General features: G+C 27.2%; 1 protein-coding gene across 1 annotated transcript in view; it reads left to right on the top strand.

Annotated features, from left to right (window-relative positions):
• Positions 1 to 261: 261 nt before the first annotated feature.
• The window catches only part of LOC107456449 (acyl-CoA Delta-9 desaturase), a 45,933-nt gene continuing 32,151 nt past the window's right edge, over positions 262 to 14,043 (top strand). Inside the window, exon 1 of the mRNA XM_016074313.3 lies at positions 262 to 486. The gene's annotated coding sequence lies outside the window, so the exon portion shown is untranslated. The remainder of the gene's footprint in view (positions 487 to 14,043) is intronic.

Below are 14,043 nucleotides of genomic sequence, written 5' to 3' on the forward strand. Positions count from 1 at the left end.
ATATATTTTACGCAGTAATATTTTTTACTAATTTCATTAGCTTGTATTAAGAGACATTTTTTTTCTCGATTAAACAATCCATTTGATCTATGAATGAATTCATTAGTTCTATGAATTTCATTAGTACTATGAATTCAGTTTAATTGAACTTATTTAACTGAATTCATAGAACTAAAAACCACAACTCTTCAACCCTACAACGTGAATATAACAATTAAGTATTCCGTGACCCTTACGCATGCGCAGAGCAAGACTTTATCCGAAATCAAAATGGAACTGAGGTTTTGGAAATACCTTAGTTGAACATCATCTGCGATACACGTCACTTGTCAGACCTTGTAGTTAGTTTTTCGGCAATACATCTGTTGCGGAAGTCACTGGAAAAGTTCAACATTTTGGAGTACCTGTGTGATTTTTATATTTTCAGGACATCCAAGTTACTTGGATTGTGTGTAAAGAAATAAAGCTAAGCATTTTAATTCTTGGGTAAGTACCATTTTGTTTTTATCCGTAAAATATTTTCTTTTAAATTAAAAATTTTAGGTTTTTATTGCATCTAACAATTGGTTTTCTTAATAAATAGTCAAAATAAAAGTTTTAGGTTTTCATTACAACTGACAATTGTTTTCTTAATTAATAGTCAAAAGGAAAATTTTATAGTTTCATTACACCTTACAATTGTTTTTTTTAATCAATAGTTAAAAGGAAAATTTTACAGTTTCATTACACCTAACAATTGTTTATTTAATCAATAGTCAAAAAGAAAATTTATTGGTTTCATTGCAATTATCAGTGTTTTTGCAATCAATCTTCAAATAACTAAAATACGAATTGCATTTACAACAATGTTCTGTTCCATACCTCTCAAATTAGTAAAAAAAAACAATTTTTTTTTATTTCTTGATCAAATTTTTGATTCGTAAAAATTAAATGTTTTATAATATGTGTTGATATTTTTTATACAAAAGAAAAGTATTCAAATGCATACCATTCAATTTTATAATCATATTTTGCAACATAAGTATGCAAGAGTCACAATACAAATGAGTAAAAGATTTCAAAAATTGTATTATAAGTTAATAATAAAAAAGGCACAATTTACAATTTTTAGTATTTGATCAAAAATCTTAGAACTGAACTGTACCATTTGAAATTTTTGTTTAAGAAAATAAATATATATTTATATCGGTTTAAAAAGGGCACAAAACACGAGTATTTTATAAAAGTAAATTGTTGATATTACGTATACGAAAAAAATTTTTAAACGCATACATTTCAATTTTATGATCAGATTTTATATTATAAGTATTTATGAGTAACAACATAAATAAGTAAAAGATTTAAAAAAATCTGCTATAAATTAATAATAAAAATAATTGTAAAAAATATGTATTCAAGACTTTGTGGTTACATTATTTATATAACGTCAGAAATTTCTGCTTGTATAATTAATTACCCGTTTACTAGCTCAAAGGAAGACAAAAATAAACAATTTATAGTTTTTAAATGTTCAGAAAAATAATTGTTGCATATTTAGTTTAAAATAAGTTCAAAGACATGCATCTTTTTCGATTTTATAACCTTATCGAATAACATATATACATATATGTGCATGATCCACAGTTTAAATAACTAAAACACACTAAAATAGTAGAATAAATATTTTAAAGAATAAAACAAACTCTCTTATTTTTTTATAAATGTATATTTAAAAGGTGAAACGAAAAGTCATTTGTTTAATAACAATAATCAACGGCTATTTGGAGATTTATTTTATTAATAGATTTCTAATGGTATACTTTCAAAAAATAAATAAAACATTTGCATTAATTGCTTCAAATGAATTTATGAATCTATTTTCAACATTAAAGTAAAACATTTAAAATAATATTCGGCATAGTTCACTCTAGTCATAAAGCAGTTAAAAAACTTTTATTTTTATTTGTATTTTTCATTCCTGTATATGATGCTTATTCATGAAATTCTTATAATTTAAAATTAATTTATATTGCTTTTTGTAACATGAAAATAAATAAAAAAAAACTCAAGTAAGAAAAGTAATCGAGTAATATTTTTTCTCTGAAAATGAAAATTCCTTTATTTCTGAAATTTGAGATTTGATCAAAAGTAAGATTCTGATCTTTTCCATTTAATTTTGCGCGGATGTATTATTATTAAGTTTTATATTGGAGCCAATATTTCAATAAAAAAATATTGTAATCATCCTACTTTGTATTAGATTTTAAATGCTATTTACAAGTCATGAACTTTATTTTTCGTGCTTTTTTTTTTCATTTAATTCAAACATAAATGAGTTTTACTTCAAAACATTTCCACTTGCATGAATATAAATGTCCCTCCAATTGCTTGAAATGCATTGCGCACAATGAAAAAAAACACCTTAATAACTTTTTATCAAACAATCAGATTTCCACGTATAAGGACTCAATTCTAATGGTTCGAGGGCCTAACCGTAAATATGCTAATTAATTTGGGTAGGCAACATTTTAAGTTGCAAAATCAATTGAGAAAACGATCTTCCTTTGAATAAATATAATTTTTTTCGATGGATTTGAAATATTGTTCTTTAAAATAAAAGTGTGAAACTCAATTTAGAAAATAATATTTTCACTAAAGTAGAAAATTATGGTCCATTAATGTTAACTTTTTGTGCATTTTGTTCCATCTCCGGGTCTACAGAAAAACTTTTTGCAAACAGTAATAAAAACTTGTTCATACAAAAATAATTCAATGTCAAAATAATTTTTTAAAAAGAAATATCGATTATCCTTTATTATTTATTTTATTATTAACCAAAAAATTTTTTGTTCACAGAATTTTGCGCCAATTAAATCTACCTGTATTTAAACGACAAAATTCAACGAAGGGTATTGGAGAAAAAAAATTAAAAATACGAATTATTTGAGAAGGCGAAATGTGCAAAAAGTATAATTCCCATTATGGAACCTTATAACTTTCAACCATTCTCTAGATTCGGACATTAAATGGACCATTCCGGTCTAATGGACTATTCTGGACTAATGGACTATTCTGGACTAATGGACTAATCTGGTCTAATGAACCATTCCAACCACAAATGCGGTCCAGATAGCTGCTTATGTTAAGAAAGTGGAAAATTTTAATCCGAGAAAATAAATATGTGTTTATCTAGAAAAAGTACCTTTTTGCGAGAAATATAAACAAGTAGTATATTAATTATTATTAATAGTGATTTCAAGCACATTATTTAACTAATAGCGCTAAAATTGCTGTATTTTTATTCTACAATAAAATAATTTAATTCAATAATAAAATAACATTTATCCTCACAATACTAAAATTTACTAATATTTTAATAAAAAAATTTAATATTATCCTTACAATATTATAATTTATCCTCGTCACCAATAATTGGAACATTATATGGATATGGACGTGCTGTCCTGTCTTACAAGTTTATAATTTCTGATTTATAAATAAAAGAATAATGTCATATGCCATAGATCGATCTTGTATTTTATAATGTATATACATTAGTCCGCATCATTCTAATGAATTTAAAACTACAAATCAAAATTATACGAATACTTTTATACTTATATAGCTCCTATTCCTATTTTTAACTAATTTGAATCATAATGCATCACATTATACTTACGATATGTACTTCAAAAGAAAATATAAGAAAGTGTTGTAGTAACTTTAACTTCCTTAACTTATTTTTTTATGCAAAAAAAAAATAATTATAATTTTGAAAGTAAACTTGCTCCAAGGTATTTTGGTCTCTAAAATACATTGTATCAACACTCGTTCGAAGTGTGTGGTGAAATTACTAAAATTTGAAATACATATATCGTATTTAAATAAATCATTTCGTGATCTTTCCTTTCATGTGGTAGCCTTTTACCAGAAATTCAGGTTCTCGAAATTATAATTAACAATACATACATTCAGCGAAAATTACAAACCTTAAAAGTAAATTTAACCAAATAAACGGTTTTAATACCGAGCTCTAAGGTATCATAATAAAATTACCATATAATAAAATTTTCATCAGATTTACCAAATTTCATCACAGATTATAAAACTATATTTAATTGTTAAATATACCAAAATCATTGCCAAAGCACTTCATTAAAAATTACCATTCTTTTTGGTGTTTACATAGAGCCAGAAACGCGGTAAAATTGACCATATTCAAGTAGTTTTGATCATACGTTTTTTATCGGCAAAGGTACAACTATAAACCCTACTATTAAATAATGATTTTACATCACAAAAAGTTCTTACAAAATAATAATTCAAAATTATATATTATTAATAAATTCTTTCAAAACAAGTAAGACATATTAGCTTAGAAATATAAACCAAACATTTTTTATTGAAGTGCAAAATCGCAGTGTTTGTAGTTAAAAGTTGCTACCTGAATCTGGCATATCATATTCTTTCAATTACTCCCTTATCAAAGAAAATTAAACTCTGAAAGCAAAATCATATAGAGCATGACAGACAGCATAAATGAGAAAACAACATTTTAAAGTATGGTATTATGAAAACAGTTGACCGTGAAACAATTTATACGTAAAAGAGTGAGGTTTATTAACACATACAAACGTTCTGATTTATTCTGATGATTTCAATTTGTGAGCAAATTAAGCGATGTGCAATCACATGACTCCACTGATTTGATTTATTTTTCTTCATATATCTTAATAATAATTTATTAGAAGGTATTTAATATCAGAATCAACTAAATTTGCTATGCAGAATTTTACAGAAAAGACATAAAATTTTTTTTATGGCATTTGAATTTAAATAAATATTGTATTTAGGAAGTTTTCATTACATTTTTGGAAATTTCATTCTAATATTACGGAAAAATAAATGGCAGCAGTCTGTCCATCCAATTAATCGTAAAGTTTTGATTTATTTTTCTTTATATATCTTAAAAATAATTTATTAGAAGGTATTTAATATCAAAATCAACTAAATATGCTATCCGGAATTTTGCAGAAAAATTTATATGGCATTTGAATTTAAATAAGTATTGTATTTAGGTAGTTTTCATTACATTTTTGGAAATTTGATTCTAAAATTACGGAAAAATAAATGGCAACAGTCTGTCCATCCAATTTATCGTAAAGTTTTGATTTATTTTTCTTCATATATCTTAAAAATAATTTATTAGAGGGTATCTAATATCAAAATCAACTAAATTTGCTATCCGGAATTTCACAGAAAAGACATAAAATTTTTTTATGGCATTTGAATTTAAATAAGTATTGTATTTAGGTAGTTTTCATTGCATTTTTGGAAATTTCATTCTAAAATTACTGAAAAATAAATGGCAGCAGTCTGTCTATCTAATTAATCGTAAAGTTTTGATTCATTTTTCTTCATATATCTTAAAAATAATTTATTAGAAGGTATTTAATATCAAAATCAACTAAATTTGCTATCCGGAATTTTACAGAAAAAATTTATATGCATAAAAGGCAAAGTCATTTATGTGGCATTTGTATTCAAATAAGTATTGTATTTAGGTAGTTTTCATTACATTTTTGGAAATTTCATTCCAGAATTACGGAAAAATAAATGGCAGCAGTCTGTCTATCCAATTAATCGTAAAGTTTACAGTGTAGAATATTTTTTACCTTTACGGTTTCGAAATTACTAACTGTTATGGTGATTTAGCTGGTCATTAGAGTTAAGTTTTTCGTTAGATAATGGACATTGGAATTAAATTGAGTTGTGTTTTGTCAAATGATCGGTGAACTAGACTTAATTAGTTAATTTGGTAGTTCCCTCTATTATGAGAATAGGAAAATTCTAGAATGCCTTGTGTTAAGTAAGTGTATTCTAACAGTCCAGGGTCAAGAATTGGGGAGAGTAATGCATTTTAAACTCTTCACGTGGTTGATAGAATGGAAGAAGTGCTGTGGCGTGAATACCCGTTCTACTGGTCATGAGATTAACAGAATAGTCCTCTCGACTATTATGTATCCATAAGTAGCTTCATTAGGGGGGGGGGGCTAATCTGAGCGGTTAAAATTCTTATTGTTTAACCGTATTAGGTAAATACAGTCAATAGACGATTTTTGGTGCAGTTAACTGTTTGGATACCTTCTTTTTTTATGGTTGTGTGACTGTTTTGGTTGAATGTGGTAAAAAGACAATTAAGTAAATTGCTATTTAGCCATTTTATCATAGAAATTTCAGACAGTGTATCAGTATCCATTCAAATTATCATGGAAATTAAAATATATTTATATATAATAAGATAAATATTAGATTGAGCTGGATGCGATGAAAAATCAAATATGCTGCTAATTTTAAAGAAAAAAAAAACAGTGATTACTCTTTTATATTATGATAGAGAGAATAGTTGAATCGTGGTGATTTAGTGGATTTAATTGTGAGTGAGATTTTTTAAAGAAATATTATAATACATGGTATAATTTTTTTTTTAAATTTTTTTATTTCTTTTATTTAAATCTTATAAATTATTATAATTTATAGAATTGTAATTATTTAAAGTTAAAGCATATTTTTTTGAAGTTAAGAAAAAGCTTTTATAATTTAATTTGTATTAAAGGAAAGAGTAAAACGTAATTAGTGAAAAGATATATTTTAGAAAGTTTTTCTTTTCTTCAAAACATAAATTTGAATATCCATTTGAATAAACTCATTATTCTTTATTTCCGCATTCGTAAAATAAATTAATTCCTACTTAGGCAACATTATTACAATATTAAGGTAAAAAAAAATGTTAATGGTAATGAAATTTCATCCGTAATGAACACCCAACTAATACTCAAACTCTTTGGCTGAAAAAAGAATCAAGGTTTCCCAAATCAATTTTTACATTATTCATATAAGAACGCATTCCTTCTGTTTTGCAATAGTCAACAGAACAAATGTTAGACCATTGCAGCACTAATTACAATATAGTTATAAAGATATGTGTTACGAAATTGGAAGAAATACCTGCCTTGGAGCGCAAAACTAAATCAACGAAGGATGCTCATTGAAACCACCTTTTTAAGGCGTTTTGAGCAACATTCTATGATGAGGTTTGAGGAAATAAGAAAAACCCAACCACAAATTCAACTGTATTGTCATTAAAAGAAAATGCCGATTTCAAGTATACATTATATGATACTCCGAAACTTTTAGTGTATTATAAATCTTTTATTTTTAAACAGCAAGCATAAGCTTGCAACTTTTTTCAGTTTTTTATTATATTTGTCGCAAGTCAAAAAACTCTTGTAAATAAAAAAAAATAGCCGCATTTGTGTTTATTCCAAATCTAATTTTCTAAAACATTCTTTATTGTTTCAAATAATATTGTTTCAATTTAACATTTTTAAAATATTTGTCGTAGTTTTTCAGAAAAATGTATTTATTGTTTGGGGTTAAATTTTATATCGTAGTTTTTAGTAAAAAAAAAACCACTTATTTTTATTGTATACACTTTTTACTCAGATTTAAGTCCCCTCAATATTAAATTATACTCCTTTAAAAATATTGAAATACTTTAGTAAAGTAAAGTATCGAGTAAAATGAACGGTCGCCACTGGCTAAATTTCAAAAAATTTACATAACTCGCAAAATTACATGTAAATTTTCTTTTAATAAATATGAAATCATTATGAATATCTCATAATATTCTGAAAATTGTTTTGTTTCACGCTTGTTTCTTGAAATTTTTCTTCTATTTAGAAATGAACCTTTAATGTTTACCATTTTGAGAAAAGCTTCAAGAGAAATGCATTTTATAATTAATATCAATGGTTTTTTATCGTTAGGTTTAGAGTATTTAATCGTTTTTAGTCAATTAATCATTTAAATTTTCTGAAAAAATGGTCACATGTTTAAAAAAGTCGTCATTGTTAAAACTACTACAACTTACCCCTAATCAGTAGCAAAATTTTCTAATTTTATCTCATAGAGTTAAGTAACATCAAGTTGATCACGTGACTAAAATTATCTTCAAAATGTAACATCATTTAATTATTATTTGATTCATTATGCATGAAAAACAGTCGAACTCGTAATTTCTTTTATAAATGTATTGCCACTTAGTCTATTAGAAGGGGAAATATTTCCATATTCTCTTTTCCTGCATGAAATAAATCAGATTTAGCTTTTTGATTTGAATACGATTGTTCAAAACTTTCTTTACAAAAAGATTAAACTAATTCATTTAAAAATTACTTGAAAAAAAAAGATGACTTTTCACTCTGATATCTTTTTAAGAAAATGGATTCTTTTTAAAATTGTTCATCTCAAACGTGACGTCTTGAATCGAAATCGTGAAAACACGTTCTTTTTGCTTATAGTTTCCATTCAAGACTTTTCAATAACAATTGCAATTATAGTAGCTGCCTGTTAATCCTGTTCCATTCCATTTTAAACTTTCGATTTTAAATGCAATATGATTTATGTATGTCTCTCTTAAAGATTTATATTTCTATCTAATGCATAAGGCCATAGAAAGAGAAATATAATAGCTAGCAAATATGATTGTTAAATGTGGCTATAAGGATAAAGGCATAAGGGAATTATAATCTAACTCTAAAAGATTATTTAGGTCTTATAAAAAATTCTTTGATCTTAGCGACGTTTTTAGCGACATTAAATCATGATGCAATCTAGAACATTTTTTGGATATACTTCTGTTTATGTCAATACTTAATGACACTAATTATACAATGTTGCAGTAAAGCATCCGCAACTGACCATTGTGAGCCAGGGAAAGTTATTAAGTTAAGGCTTGGAGTAATGTGGTCAGCATCACGCAACTGCGTGCCTTTACTTCCCCAACAAGATATCATCGATATATAGCTAATTATATAGAATTATTAATCTCCATAAATCTGCATACATACATAAAATTTTGCTATATTTTTCAGACAATATTCAGTAAAGAATCATGATGATTCGGCAATACCTCTTGTAAGACATCCTCACGACGACATCTGGAACATTTTTTGGAATATCCCTTTTTGATTTCAACATTCAATGACAATTTTAAGTAACATAAATTCCCATAAAACTACACTGTTTCTTATAAATTAATATTCCTACGATATTTAAGTAAACAGCTGAGATCCATATAAAGAAATTTTATTTTAGCTCTCAGTCGATTTTCCTTAAAAAGCTCTGGTGAATCCAAAATACCTATATCTTGTAGAACATCCTCCTTGTAGAACATTTGGGACGTTTTGGGATTTGATGTCAGCATTCAACGACAATTTTATATAATATTAGTCTCCATAAAACTACATCAGCTCATTAAAAATATTATTCTGACGATATTTAAATAAAAAAGTTAATATCCATATAAGAAAATTCGATCAATTTTTTAATCAATTTTCCTTGAAAATTTATGGTGATTACAAAATGTGTCTTCTCCTAGAACAGTGGTTACCAACTGGCTGCCACATCCTTCCCGCGAAATCTTTTTTTGTGGCCCGTGAACTAAAATATATTAGTTGTCATTTTCTTGCAGACAATTTTCGTAAAAAATCTATATGGGTTAAAAGTGCTTTTCTTCGTTCAAAAAAAAAAACTTAATTTCTTCGTTTCTGTGAAATTTAACACACCAGCTGCAAAAAATTTTTTTTCTCAGATAAAAATCTGCTTCTTATTTTAATTTGTAATTCAATACTTTTGTTTTGTACAACTTCGATAGAAATCTGACAGTAATATTTAATGTTCCTTTAAGCATAAAAGAGTCCTATATAAAATTTTGATAAAGTTGCAGCCCGCCATTTGACAGGTGTTTTTTAATTGCAGCCCCCAGCCTCATGTATGTTGGAAACTCTTGTTCTAGAGAACATCTTCAAGACGCGATCTGGGACATTTTTGGGATTCCCTTTTTGATGTCAGCATTCGATGACAGTTTTCTGTAATATTAATCCCCATAAAACTGCATACGTTCTTTAAAATTAATATTCTAACGATATTTAAATGAAAATGTAACATCCATCTAAAAATTTTAATTGTCATTTTCAGTTGATTTTCCTTAAATCCTATGGTGATTCCGAAACACCTCTATCTCGTGGAACATCCTCACGACGCGATCTGTGACATTTTTGGGATATCCCTTTTTGATGTCAGCATTCAATGACAGTTTTATGTAATATTAATCCCCATAAAACTGCATAAGTTCTTTAAAATTAATATTCTAACGATATTTAAATGAAAATGTAACATCCATCTAAAAATTTTAATTGTCATTTTCAGTCGATTTTCCTTAAATCCTATGGTGATTCCGAAACACCTCTATCTCGTGGAACATCCTCACGACGCGATCTGTGACATTTTTGGGATATCCCTTTTTGATGTCAGCATTCATTGACAGTTTTATGTAATATTAATCCCCATAAAACTGCATACGTTCTTTAAAATTAATATTCTAACGATATTTAAATGAAAATGTAACATCCATCTAAAAATTTTAATTGTCATTTTCAGTTGATTTTCCTTAAATCCTATGGTGATTCCGAAACACCTCTATCTCGTGGAACATCCTCACGACGCGATCTGTGACATTTTTGGGATATCCCTTTTTGATGTCAGCATTCAATGACAGTTTTATGTAATATTAATCCCCATAAAACTGCATAAGTTCTTTAAAATTAATATTCTAACGATATTTAAATGAAAATGTAACATCCATCTAAAAATTTTAATTGTCATTTTCAGTCGATTTTCCTTAAATCCTATGGTGATTCCGAAACACCTCTATCTCGTGGAACATCCTCACTACGCGATCTGTGACATTTTTGGGATATCCCTTTTTGATGTCAGCATTCATTGACAGTTTTATGTAATATTAATCCCCATAAAACTGCATAAGTTCTTTAAAATTAATATTCTAACGATATTTAAATGAAAATGTAACAACCATCTAAAAATTTTAATTGTCATTTTCAGTAGATTTTCCTTAAATCCTATGGTGATTCCGAAACACCTCTATCTCGTAGAACATCCTCACGACGCGATCTGGGACATTTTTGGGATATCCCTTTTTGATGTCAGCATTCATTGACAGTTTTATGTAATATTAATCCCCATAAAACTGCATAAATTCTTTAAAATTAATATTCTAACGATATTTAAATAAAAATGTAAGATCCATATAAAAATTTTCATTGTAGTTTTCAGTCGATCTTCCTTGAATCTTATGGTGATTCCGAAATTCCTCTATCTCGTAGAACATCCTCACTACGCGATCTGGGACATTTTTGGGATATCCCTTTTTGATGTCAGCATTTTTCCCACCAACAAGTAAAATCGAAATGAAACTCAATCTCTGCAACGACCTCAAAATCAGGAAACAAACTTTTAGTTTTCGCATGGCAACCCAAATACCCTCTTCTTCGTTTTTATTGTTCAATTTTGTCACGTATCGGTTCTACTTTGCCAGAAGACCGACTCTACGAGATAAAACTTCCCTTCTACCTACAGGCCTCAGGTGAACGGTTTTCCATCCTATATAACATGCGCGTCACCCTGACCTTTATAAAACGAAAAGAAGTAGAAATCCACTAACGGACCGTGTCTTTGGTAAATTCCACTAGACTAGGTCATCGACCGGAATTTTTATTTACATTTTTTTTTTCTTCCTTACCTTCTTGCCATGTTTTCCTTTGCCAAAAGTTCAAGTGCTTAGGAAATTGTTTCTCGCTTTTAACTGTCACATGATTCTTATAATAACTTGATTAGTTTTCGTGCTGTCCGTTTGACAGACAAGTCGCGGTCCTTTAGGAAGATGAGTTTTATGGAAGGGAAATGAGTCGGATGCTTCATTTGGTAGAGTTTTTTTGTAGAGATGTCTTTTTACTTAAACAATTCAACGATTTCTGATATCTGTGTTGTTTATAAAGAAGAGAAGGAGCTTTTTTGTTCTATAGAAAACTAAGATCGTCTAGTTTTCCTTATGTTAGTCGTAAATTTTTAATTTATAAGTAGGTATCTAAATAAAATAAATTTATTTTAAGTCCAGAATAATTTAGTAATTCTAAATTTAAATACGTCTCTTTGCAATAAAAAATTTATTTTTTTCAAATTTTTATATCTTCGAAATCATTGAACTTATTTTTACCAAATTTTAGATTTTGATACTAAATTTGTAAAAATATTTTATACTTGTATTTTTACAAGTATAAAGTATTTTTACAATTTTACAAGCATTACAAGAAGTTTGACTACAAAGAAATTTTTAAAAATAAGTATTTGCGAAGTTTTCAATGCTTGTGTATCTCCATAAAATATTTTTATTTAAACTTAATGTATCAAATTCTGATAATATTTGCTTATTTTTTTTAAAAATTAAAATAGTTTTTTCATTCAAATAATCATATTAAAACTGGTACTGTAAAAAAAACCGGTTCAAATTACGGTAAAAATTACTGGCAATCCGGGTCCCCTCAATTTTTACAGTAAAATTCATTTTTACTGGAACATGTTAAGGGACAAAAAACCTGATGTACCGTAATTTTTACAATAATAAACACGTAAAAACACTGAACCACTTTAATTAAATAAATATAGCTGTAGAAAATTACTGTATAATATTTTACGGAAAAATGGATTTCACAGATGATCCGGAATTATTGATATTCAATTTAGTAAGTTTTTTTTTTCAAACAAAACCTCAATATCTTTCCTACATGACTAAATCACAAAAATGAATGTCACATAATGTTGTTTGGTTATACAAAGTACGATTATCGGAATTCTTTTTTTTTAATTTTTTTAAAATATACAGCATTTAATAAACTAAATTTTCCAGCATAAACAACATATTTCTCAAAAATATATCAAAATTGCTTCTTATAAAGCGTAGATTCAGATTCATTTAACAAAACAGTTGACTATTTTTTTAGCAAATTATAATCTATATAAATCTATTTACATAAACATAAATAAATTTCCCTATGATCTTTGAGATATATAGATTATCAATATATTCCAAAAAAATCAAATTTATACTTTATCTTTTTGCTATAGACATATACAAGGGCAGGTATTTTGCATCATTGATTTACAATTCAGCATTAACAATAAAACACTAAACGTCAATCTGAGTAGCAATCTATATTTAAGCAAAGCGCTATATTTAGATTTAGATGTCAAATGAAAAATTAGAAACTAATTGGGAATTTAAAGGATTGCTTTGATAATCTTTTAAGTCAACTTATAACAATCACAAAAACAGTTTTAAGCTCTTTCAATGCTAAAAATACTTTTCTAGTAGACAAAATAGTGAAAACAAGATTTATGAACCCTTTTGTTAGCCACTTAATTTTCGACAATTCAAAAAGCATTAAAAAGCAATTCTAAATTTTGACTGATTGAATGTATCTATTTGCCCATTTTAAACAATCATTTCCCCATGAAAAATGGCACATTTGTTCAAAATTTGATGAATATAACCACTGTGTCGTATTCACACCAGTAACTTGAGGTCAATGCTCCAATCAAATCGCTCATCTTTTTTATAATTTTGATTTAGCGTAGAGTTGTGTTTGTTGATAAAAAGACGGCTATTTTTTTTTTCTTTCTTAATGTGTCTAAAAGTAAACTCTAATTTTTTCCAACTGTCACTCTAAAGCGGATGCTTCCTGTTTATTGAGCTGTAACAATGTTATGTGTTTTCTATTTTTGCGCAGAGCTGCTAGAAAAAGAATGTTTTATTGTTATTTTTTTAAGTTTAAGTGATGTCATGGGATGTTGATTATGCATCCTATATTCTTTTCAAAAGTTCTTTTTCTGTATGCATTAATTGTTTGTGGTTTCGCGTGTTGCAAAGATTGAAATCTTCGAAAGCCCCTGGGTGGTTATTTGTTTAAGGTAAACATCTCGTGTTAAATAATTGTTTTTAAACGATGCGCTTTCAATTGAAAGGTTTCAAACAATACAATAGTTCTGCTCTAGATCACTAAATTTACTTCCTTTCAAAAATGAAAAATGTAAACATACGTTAGAGAAATTGCATTTTAACTTAAATTCTAACACGAAACAGTGGCT

This window comes from Parasteatoda tepidariorum, chromosome 4 (genome assembly GCF_982258835.1).
Source record: "Parasteatoda tepidariorum strain Cologne lab strain chromosome 4, Ptep-v5.0, whole genome shotgun sequence".
NCBI classification, from domain to species: Eukaryota; Metazoa; Arthropoda; class Arachnida; order Araneae; family Theridiidae; genus Parasteatoda; species Parasteatoda tepidariorum.